We start from the raw sequence: 9,132 nt of genomic DNA, 5'->3' as shown, positions 1-9,132 counted from the left end.
TTGTCTTCCTTTTGTTGTGTCGTATGAGCACTCTATATATTTTGAAAATTAACCCCTTATCTGATGCATCATTGGTGATTATATGGTCTCCCATATAGTGGGATCCCTTTCCGTTTTTATGGTTGTTTTTTTGCTGTGCAGAAGCTTTTTCGTTTGATGTAGTCCCATGTGTTCATTGTTTTTTCTTTGTTTCTGTTGCCTTAGGTATTGTATCAGTGAAGATTCTGCTGCATATAATGTCTGAGATTTTGTTGCCTACATTTTATTCTAGAATTTTTATGGATTGACAAGTTACATTTAAGACTTTTATCCATTTTGAGTTTATTCTTGTGTATGGTGTAAGTTGGTGTTCTACCTTCATTTTTTGCAGGTAGCTGTCCAATTGTCCCAATACCATTTATTGAAGAGAATGTCTTGACTCTACTGTATGCTCTTGCCACCTTGGTCAAATATTAACTGAGAATATTGTCTTGGGTCAATTTCTTGGTTCTCTTTTCCATTCCATTGATCTATCTGCCTGTTCTTGTGCCAGTACCAGACTGTTTTGATTACAGTGGCTTTGTAGTATAACCCGAAATCTGGTAATGTGATCCTTCCTAATTTCTTCTTCTTTTTCAAGATTGCTATGGCTATTTGTAGTCTTTTTGGTTCCATATAAACTTTTGAAGTGTTTGCTCTAGTTCTGTGAAGTATGTTGCTTGGCATTTTGATGGAGATTGTATTGAAGCTATAGATTACTTTGGGTAGTGTAAACATTTTAATGATGTTAATTCTTCCAATCCATGAACATGGTATATTGCTTCCACTTGTTTATATCTTCCTGTATTTCTTTTGTCAGTCACCTGTAGTTTTCTGTGAAGAGGTCCTTTACTTCATTGGTTAAGTTTATTTCTAGGTATCAATTTTTTTTTGCTGCAATGGTAAATTGGACTATCTTTTTAGTTTCTCTTTCTCTGATTTCATCATTGGTGTATAAGAATGCTGTTGATTTCTTGACATAAATTTTGTATCCTGCTACTTTTCCAAATTCATTTATTAAATCTAGAAGATTTTTGATTCAGTCTTTAGGATTTTCTACGTACAATATCATGTCATCTGCAAATAATGTCAGTTTCACTTTCTCCTTTCCAATTTGGATCCCCTTTATTTTTTCTTCATGTCTAATTGCTGTAGTTAAGACTTCCAGTACTATGTTAAATAAGAGTGGCAAAAGTGGGCAACCCTGTCTTGTTCTTGTTCTTAAGGGGAATGCTTTTATTTTTTGCCCATTGAGTATAATGTTGGCTGTAGGTTTTTCATATTTGGCCTTTATTATGTTGAGATATGATCCCTCTATTTCCACATTGCTGAGCGTTTTTATTAAAAATGGAGGCTGGATTTAGTCGAATGCTTTTTCAGCATCTATTGATATGATCATATGATTTTTATCTTTCATTTTGTTTATGTGGATTATCACATTTATTGATTTGCAAATATCGTACCATTCTTGCATGCCTGGAATGAAATCCACTTGGTCATGATGAATAATTTTTTTTATGTATTGCTGGATCTGATTTGCTAATATTTTGTTAAGGCTTTTGGCATCTGTGTGTATCAGGGATATTGGCCTGTAGTTTTCTTTCGCTGTAGTGTCTTTATTTGGTTTTGGAATTAGGATCATGCTGGCCTCATAAAATGAGTTGGAAAGTGTTCCATCTTCTTGGAATTTTTGGAATAGTTTTAGGAGAATGGGTATTAGATCTTCTTTGAGTGTTTGGTAAAACTCCCCTGTGGAGCCATCTGGGCCTGCGTTTTTGTTTGCTGGAAGTTTCTTGATTACATCTTCAATTTCCATTGTTGTCATTGGTCTGTTCAAGTTTTCTATCTCTTCCTGATTCAGTTTTGGAAGGCTGTGTGTTTCTAAAAATTTTCCCATTTATTCTAGATTGTCCAATTTGTTGGAGTATGAGTGTTCATAGTATGTTTTATTAATCCTCTCTATTTCTGTGGTGTCAGTTGTTACTTCTCCTCTTTCATTTCTGATTTTGTTTCTTTGATTTCTCTATTTTTTTTTGTTTTTGTTTTTTTGGTGAGTCTGGCTAAAGGTCCATCAATCTTGTTTATCTTTTCAAAGAACCGGCTTTTTGTTCCATTGAACTTTTGAATTCTTTTTTTAGTCTCTATGTCATTTATTTCTGCTCTGATCTTTACTATTTCTTTCCTCCTACTAGGTCTAGGTTTTTCTTTTTGTTCACTTTCTAGTTCTTTAATTTGTAGGGTTAGAAAGTCAATTACTAATTTTTTGTTTGTTTGTTTCTTGAGGTAGACCTGTAGTACTATGAACTTCCCTCTCAGGACTGCTTTCACTGTGTCCCATAGATTTTGTTTTGTTGTGTGTTTGTTTTCATTGGTTTCCATCAAGTTTTAAATTTCCTCCTTGATCTCCTTAGAAACCCATTCTTTGTTTAATATCATGGTATTTAGCCTCCAAGTGTTTGAATATCTTTGTGTGTTTTTATTGTAATCGAGTTCTCATTTCATGCCACTGTGATCTGAGAAGATGCTTGATATGATTTAAATTTTCTTGAATTTGTAGAGACTTTCTTTGTGTCCTAACATGGTCTATATTTGAGAATAACCCCTGTGTACTTGAGAAGAATGTACATTCTGCAGCGTTGGGGTGAGATGTTCTGTAAACATAAATTAATTCCAATTTATCTAGTTTGTCTTGTAAGGACTCTATGTCCTTGTAAATTTTTGTCTAGAAGATCTATCCAGTGGTGTCAGTGATGTGTTAAAGTAACCCACTATTATTGTGTTGCTATTGATCTCTCTCTCTCTCTTGAAGGCCTCCAAAAGTTGTTTTTTTTTTTTTTTTAATATATTTTGGTGCTCCCGCATTTGGTGCATATATGTTACCAGGGTTATATCCTCTTGTTGGATTGTTCCTTTTAATATTGTGTAGTGACCTTCTCTGTCTCTTATTATGTCCCTTGTTTTGAAGTCTATCTTGTCAGATATGAGTTTTGCTATACCATCTTTTTTTTTTTTTTTTCATCTTCATTTGCTTGGAAAACTTTTTTCCATCCCTTCAGTTTCATCCTGTATGAGTCTTTTGTTGTGAGGTGGGTCTCTTGTAGACAATATGTGTGTGTGTGTGTGTGTGTGTGTGTGTGTATAATGTTTTCTTATCCAATCAGCTACCCTATGTCCTTTGTTTGGACCATTTAAGCTATTTACACTTAAGGTAATTATATGATAGATAGATAGTTATCAGTTGCCATTTTAACTTTATGCCTGTGCTCCTCTCTCTCCCTCTCTGTTTCTTCCTCTTCTTACAACAATCCCTTCAGCATTTCTTGCAGCTGCTGTTTTGGTGGTTGTAAATTTCTTTACCTCTTTTTTATCCATGGAGCTCTTTATTTCTCCTTCAATTTTGAATGATAGCTTTGCTGGATAGGGTTGTCTTAAATTCAGACCCTTGCCTTGCATTACTTTGTACTCTTTATGCCACTCTCTTCTGGCCTGCATTGTTTCTATTGATAAATCAGCTGACAGTCTAATGGGAGCTCCCTTGTATGTAACTTTCTGTCTCTCTCTTGCTTCCTTTAAGATTCTTTCTTTGTCTTTAATATTTGCCATCTTTATTATGATGTGTCTAGCTGTGGATCTTCTGGGGTTTATCTTGCTTGGGACTTTCTGTCTTTCCTAGACTTGTGTAACTTTTTCCTTCATGAGTTTAGTGAAGTTTTCTGTCATTATTTCTTCAAACAAGTTCTTTATTCCTTTCTCTGATTCTTCTCCTTCCAGTATTCCTATAATGTAAGTGTTGTTACGTTGTGTATTGTCCCACAGCTCCCTGAAACTTTCCTCCTTTTTAAAAATTTTTTTCCATTTGCTGCTCTATTTGAGTGTTTTTCTCTATCTTGTCTTCTAAGTTGCCGATTCAGCTTCTTCTAATCTACTATTGAACCCTTCTAAGGTATTTTTCATAACACCTATGCCATTCTTTATCTCCTCTTGATTTTTATGAATAGATTCTACCTATTTTTTAAGCTGAAGTAGCTCCCAGTGAGCTCTTCATAATTCTTATTAAGTTGCTTGTAGTTCTCACCAAATTGTTTGAGAACCCTTAAAATCATTCCTTTGAATTCTTTATCTGACAAGTTGCTGTCTTCCATTTTCTGTAGTTACTTTTTTGGTGATTCCTCTTTTTCTTTCCTTTGGATGTTGATTTTTTGTGTCCCCATTTTATTTGTCTGGTAGCTGTAGACCCAGTGAGGGATGTTTGGATTTGTATGCAGCTCAATGTATATCAAATAAAGCTACTGTGTCTCCCAGACTGTTTTGTTGCGTGTCACCTATTGCCTATTATGGATCCTGGAGGATTGACTATTGGTGCCTGGTACTGGTGTGTCCTGCTTTGTGCTGCTGCTGGATCACATGGCCCCTCTGGAGCTGTGTTCCCAGCTGGTGGCTGGTGCCACTTGTATCTGTATAGCTCAGGCCTTATTGGAACCGCACTCCCTGCCTGACCATGGGCAGCTGGATCACACAGTCCCTTTGGATACCTGGCTCTAAACCTATCTTGTGGTTATCTGGGTCACACAGGCCTCTCTGGTGCCTCAGCACCCTGCAGATCCTGTGGGTAACTGGATCGCACAGTCCCTTTGGACACCTCGCTCTATGCCTATCTTGTGGGTTGCTGGGTTGCACAGGCTTCTGTGGTGCCCCAGCACCCTGCAGGTCCCACAGGCAGCTGGATTGCACCAGGCCCTCTCAAGCCATGGCTTCCCACTGCTCTTGTGGGCTGATGGGTGGCACAGGACTCTGTGGAGCCTCAGCTCCCACTGCTGGTAGCTGGGGAGTGCTGCTGCCCCGTGGGGCTCAACTCCTGCTCAGCCTTTGCTGTAGTTTTGGAGGATAGGTCTCAGCTCCTGATCTGTGCTTCTGTTCCATGGGGATAGATATTTTCTCCCCAGCCTCTGTTGCTGGGGATATATCTTGACTCTGATTGGGCTGCTACTGTGGGGGATGGTGCTGGGCTCCCAGCCATCTGCTGTCTCTGCAACTGGTACCTTGGCAGCTCCACTACTGTGCCCTGGTCTGTGTTGACACAAAGTGTCCACTGATCTGATGGTTCCAGGTGCACTGGTGGGCTCAGGTTGCTGGGCCCTAGCTGCTCCCACTACCTCCTCTCAGGGAAAATGCCAGATCTTCCAAACTGATGGGACCTCCCTGCGGCACAGGAAAAAGCGCCCTGAAGAGCCCCTTACCACAGTAGCCAGCTGCTCCTGTCCACAGCACAGGAACCTTCTCCTCCGCATCTCTGCATTGCTCAGATTGGGTCATCCACTTTCACATCCACTCACACTCTTTCACATACTAATTTACTGTCTCACTCACTCATTCTCCCACCGCCATATTTTCTGGGTGTCCTATATCTGTAAGAGGATTTTCAAGAAGTGAAAATTTTCAACTTGCTCACTGGCAGTCTATATGTTAATGAGCCTCAATCTGCATTTTTCTGGCCTGTTCTGGTGCATTGAATTTTTGACAGAGGTGCCTTTCCTTCTCACTGGGGCTCTGGGAAAAGGCTCTTTGATTAAGATGGCTACTGTCCTATGAGTTAGTATTTCAGCACAAAACTCCCACTGTCCTCCCCTCCAGCTCTGTTTTGAGCCAGGAGCCCTGGACTCTCTCCACACAGTTCTAGTTCAGTCTGCCCTTCCTCTGCCAGAGTCCCAGGTGAGTGGCTGTAGCTGATTTGGTGATTTATAAAACCCCCGCTTTTTGAGTGGGAACTACTCACAGCTAAAAGAGCTCTTGTCTTCTCTTCATGGGCTCCTGGCCTGCCCTCTCAAGCCTCTGCAGTTCTTACCAGGCTTGATTTGGCATCATCTTACTGTCCCTGATTATACAGGTTCTCTCCAGCTGCTTTGCAGTTGTTTATTCTTGATTGTTTGCCTTTATTTTAGTTGTAATTCCAGTTTGGTCCTTGGAGATGGTCTGTGTAGCTTCCATTCACTCTGCTGCCATTTTTCCTCTTGGAGTCTTTAAAGGCAAAAAGTGAGGGGATCCAGAGGTGAGGTAGGAAGACTGATCCTGAGGGTTCTGGGGAGAATTTGCATCCAAACTTACTCAGGTTGGTTGTGGCATTCCGTCCCTTGAGATTGTACACATAGCTCCCTCTTTCCTCACTGGCCGCCTCCTCCTTAGCTTCTGCAAGAATAGATATTTCTGAGATGGGAGAGGTTAATAGTACCAAATTCTGGAAAGAGGTCAAATAAGATAATGAGTATGGGAGAGTAAAGTATGAGTTAGAAATCTTATTCTGTAAAGATTAATTTAATAAATATTTTAGACCTTTTGGGCAATACTGTTGCAACTACTCAACTCTGCCATTATAGGGCAAAACCAGCCACTGACAATATGTAAATGAATGGGAGTGGCTGTGTTCCAATAAAACTTTATTAACAGAAACAGATGGTGGGTCTAATTTAGCCTGTGGGCTTAAATTTGTCATTCCTTGCTGTAGAGTATGGATTACAGTGTATTGATGACTTTGGGAAAGGCAGCTACTATAGAATGGTTGGTCAGGAGCCATAGTACAATAATTGAGGAAGAGGAGATGAGATGTAACAAGATTTTCTGAAGCTATACTGTAAACGGGGAAATGTGGGCCTCAGGTGGCTTCCCCAGGTTTAGAGAGGGTTTCTAGTCATTCAGGCAAACTAGCACTCTCATTGGGGAAGACTGCAATGTTGTTGGAAATATTTGCAAAATTGCTTCCCCTTTGTCTGCCTACATTCAAGCTTCTTGTGAGCTGCTGCCAGAGCTTTAATTGACTTGTTCAGGCTTAATGAATATTTATTAGAAACATTTTAAATCAACCATTTTGCTACAGAATTGAAGCTCAATGAAACCACTGCAGGAGCAATTTTGCCAAAGCTGCTGACATGGGGAGAGGATTATTTCTTATGCTGTCATTACAGGTTCTTTTGTATTTTTATGGTCTGTGCATTGTGAGTAAATAAATAAGCAAATACCTCCTGCTCAAAGGGTGAGAAGTCTGGCAAGAATGTGATCATTCTGAAGTTCTTAGCAGCTAGAGGTTTACAAGGGCTGGAAATAACTTCTCAATTGAGAATGTGCACAGCTTTTGAAAGAAAAAGAAATACATTTAGGCTCCACTTGATTGTATTAGGAAGGGCAAATCCAAGTGAAGGGCAGAAGGAGAGTCTTCATTTTAGGTTCTTCATAGTTCTTTCTCTGAGCATAGCATTGGGCATGAATGGATGCAGATTCTTTCTGGTCATCATCTACCTTGTCAGCAAGAGTACAAGTCCCCTAAAGGCTGAAGTCAAGTTTGTTACTTCATTATCTGTGCTTTTTCCTTAGCTTGGAGAGGAGAGAAAGAGAGTCTTATTCTCTCCCTCAACAGTCTTGTCCAGGTGATGTTTGGTTACAATGACAATCAAAGAGCTTGAGCATCTTGCTAATTCAAATGGATTTGTGAACCCTCAGTGTTGAAAATGCTAATGAAGTGACAGTAGGTTTAGGGCAATGACAAACCCCCTACCCCCACAACCTGCCTCTATCCTGTCCTATAACAATGCCTTCCCAGGAAGACTTTTGAGGAATTTCAAGTGCCCTGTGTCCTTACTAAATATAAATGGCTTGTACATGACTCTTAGTATTAGATATATGGAAAGTCTAGCAAGTACCACATTCTTTCACTTTCAGTTTTAGAGGCAAGTTTTATGAACTTCTAGTGCTATCCACCACTCTCTTCTAAGACTTGTCTTTACTGCAGTCCAGAATGATAGAGGTGAAACTGTAAGCCCTTCCAGTATCCCCAGATTCAAAAGAGATTTTCTGAATATATGCTCAGTTTTGTGTGTACCCAAAGCTAAATGCAGGAATGTTGCTGCTGAGTTCCATATCTGCCAAGTAATCTGGTAATAAATTGGCATCCATGAAGCCTAGTCTAACAGAGAGAGGATAAAAGTATAGGAGTTTGGCCCAGAGTAACTGAATAGCTGACTCAGGTTTTGAAACTCTCAAACTAAGAAGAGATTTGGGTAGTATAACTAGTTTCTGACCCTTATAAGACAGCATATTAATGTGTCTTCTGCTTCATTGAGTCTGGATTCTCAAAAATAATGGTTTTTCTTTTTCTTTTCAAGTTTGTTCTCCTCCTCCTCTATGTTCTCTCCTCAAATTACAACCAACCTTTTCCCCTACCCACTATCAGGAAGGTGATTTGCAGCACTGTTTCTTCATGATCCTACTAAGATTTTCTTAAATACATTTGCCCTCCTTATTTAAAGATTGAACTATTGACAGAATGTGATTCTATGTGAGTCTTAACAGGGCAAGAAAACTAATGCAGAGACCAAAAAGGCATTCTCATTGGTGCATAGGAGTATACTATATGAAGTCCAAGACCTTTCTGTAGACCTGATTGGTGAGTCTGACTCTATGTGTAAGCAAGATATATAGCCACCTATAGTCTAATTTGAGAAAGACTAAAATTACCCCCTTTGCTTCTCCCTTCCTCCAAAGAGAAAAAGAAACCTAAATCCCATCTAAACCCAAATTATACTTCACTATCATCTACCACAGCACCTGAGATTAACTTTGCATTTGGGGTAAGGAATTGGAGTTCCTGTTAAAATAGAAATCTATTATTTTGAATCATCTGGGCACATACTTTGGTATAGTAAGTCCTCATTTAATATTGTTGATTGTTCCTGTGACTTTAAGCAAAATGATGTATAATTAAACCAATTTTATCATAGGCTTATTGATATAAACAAGAGTTAAGTTCTTACAGCACCTCATTAATGATATAATGAACTATTTAACAAAATTATGTTAATTGAGGACTTGCTGTATTTGAACTGATTTCATCAGCCACCAAAGGGACCATCACTCTAATCTAGTCACTGAATCTGCTCCCTAGAGAATTAGTTCTCTTCTGTTGGGACTGCCAGGAAAACAGTTGAAAGAAAGCAACTAAAGAACTTTAAAGTGCCAGTGGTTCACCAGCTAATGGACATTTCAGAGGATATTGAAAATAGTAGTAATATGCTGAAGCCTATAGGCCAAATTAACTGCATTGTGCTGTATCAGCCTACACTTCAGAAT

This window comes from Molossus molossus, unplaced genomic scaffold (genome assembly GCF_014108415.1).
Source record: "Molossus molossus isolate mMolMol1 unplaced genomic scaffold, mMolMol1.p scaffold_m16_p_2, whole genome shotgun sequence".
In the NCBI taxonomy this organism is placed as follows: domain Eukaryota; kingdom Metazoa; phylum Chordata; class Mammalia; order Chiroptera; family Molossidae; genus Molossus; species Molossus molossus.
Note: the sequence above shows the minus strand (reverse complement) of the source record.